Source organism: Seriola lalandi, unplaced genomic scaffold, assembly GCF_002814215.2.
Source record: "Seriola lalandi dorsalis isolate HSWRI2012SDOR001 ecotype SW California unplaced genomic scaffold, Sedor1 jcf7180002054689, whole genome shotgun sequence".
Classification (NCBI taxonomy): domain Eukaryota; kingdom Metazoa; phylum Chordata; class Actinopteri; order Carangiformes; family Carangidae; genus Seriola; species Seriola lalandi.
The window spans coordinates 838299-840577 of record NW_019525242.1 but is presented as its reverse complement, the minus strand read 5'-3'; positions in this window follow the sequence as shown (position 1 = coordinate 840577).

Sequence of the window (2279 nt, the reverse complement as noted above, 5' to 3'; positions counted from 1 at the left end):
CCCCCCCCCCCAAAAAAAAAAGAAAAAAAGAAAAGTCCCATTCTGTCTCTTCCTGGAATCAACGAGGGGAATAAAAATGACCAGACACCCCTCTGTGCGGATGCATGCAGAGCAAATAGCTAATCAAAAGCTGGTATCATTGCCAGCGATTTTTAACCTTTATTTAACCAGGTGGTCCCGTTGTGTGTTCACCTTTGACTTACAGCTAATTCAGTTGAGTTTATCATATTCTGTCCACACCTTGTGTCTGTGTATGCACTTGTGTTTAGCTGCATGTCAATGGGTGTGTCTCAGGGGAGTCCATTCTGCCTTGAAGTGGTGATAAATGTAGGTTTTCCATAACATGTTGAAGCTTCCTCCAGGCTACAAATCTCTTCTTCCCAGTCAGAGCTGGTTCCACTAGATGTCCCCCCCCTCCCTCTTGAAGTTCAAACTCATGTTAAATGACTTCCTTGTTCCTGTGCAATCTTTTTGACTATGGTGTTGAAAACCAGGTGACTTGCCCTCGGGCGAAGCTTTATAAAGTCACATCCTGCATTCTGCATGAGATCCTGTGGGCTTCCCTGGGACTCTCAGACTTATGTCTAAGAGGTTTATCAGCTCGTGCCTTGGAGATTAGTCGGTGTTTACTATCAGGATGATTCCACTTCAAACTGCACATTTCAAGCCAATTTAGCGGCCACTTACTCCTCTTAAAAAAAAACAAAACAAAACAAAAAAACCCCACAAAACAGTAGAAATGAAAACCTCACCAGGATGCTTAAATGAATACATAACTTTATTTAAATAAATGCTTTGTCATAACAAAAAAAAAGACAAAGGTTAAAAGAGTACATAAATTACAAGTTGAATAAATATTACACAGTGATATTCACTTTAATAATTTGAGATTTTTTGTCTTTTTTTATTTTTATTTTTTATTTGTCTTATGTAGTTCCAAATACTGACCATTTTATTTCCCACTATCCTCCTGCCACCGATGGGTCTATTTCACAAGCCAGTGAACACCAAATTATAAAAACCAATTGTGTTGTCTCATTACAACCAAAAAGTGTTATGTATTCAGAAAAAAGCTGTACTGTAATTACTGTACTACTGAAGTATGACATGTGAATATGGATTTTAAACCAAGCAGGAGAGGAGAAACCTGAGGGAGTCACTACTCGCAACCAGGTGCGAGAGACAGGAAGCTGCTGATGCAAGAAAGAGGAGACCTTTTTTTTTTTCTCCTGAACCTCAACCTGGAACATTTCAGTTTTCAAACCCTTGATTGATCCAGACATTAAAGGGTCCCAGATATCAGACATTTCAGAGAGTATTTCAGATTCTAATACTCCTTCACACTCCTGGTTGCAGTACTGCATTCCCCAGATTTCAATGACTCTGAGTCCTGATAACTGTCTTGCTAACTGTATCTAATGTCATGCAGTTGGTGGCCCCGTATTGGGGGAAGTGGCTAGGCCCTGATTATGACCACTGCCCATGGCGCTCGCTCTTCCTCTTCCCTCTCTCCTCTGTCTCTTTCCCCCTCTCTCTGTGCAGTAGGCCATGAGAACATCTCTAGCTGTGTGTCACGTTTCAAGCTATTTTTTTTTTTTCCCTAAAAGATGTTTCTGTATCGGAGGTCCCAGGCATGGGCTGCACAGCCCCTGTCGACAAATATTACCTCAAAGCACCACCTTTACAAGGTAAGCACAAGATAACACAACATTTAGCTTTTGTGGCTGTTTTTTTTTTTTTTTTTCTTTATTATTTGTTCCACTAACTTCATGATACCACATCTTAGGACGTCGTTGTGTGTCAATATCAATAGTGAGTAACTGAAATAAGTGCAAGCTGCTTTTTTTTTTTTTTCGAAAGTGGTAGTTGGGATTTGGTGTTGGAAGAGGGGCTTAGGAGCCTTGATAATATATTCACAACCCGGAAACCATTTAGGATGCACATATCATTTCCCTTTTGTTGCAGCAAAGGAAATGGTTGATTTACCTCCAAGCATCCTTTGGCTTCCCCTCTCTGGCAATCATATACATTGGCATTCACATGAAAAAAAAGCAAGAATCCTAGCTTATCGGTTGTCAGAGAAAGAGGGAGGTCGAACCAACTGCGGGTACACAGCGTCATTCTTGTCCAGAATATGCCCCGAGGTACAGGCAGATTGCAAATGTGTTCGCTGACACCATTTACAGGACCTACCACATTCACTGTTCTTCTCTTGATCAAAACTAAACCTAGACCTATTTGTTGTATCAAGTATCAGCCCTGGGGGGAAGTGGGGTGGG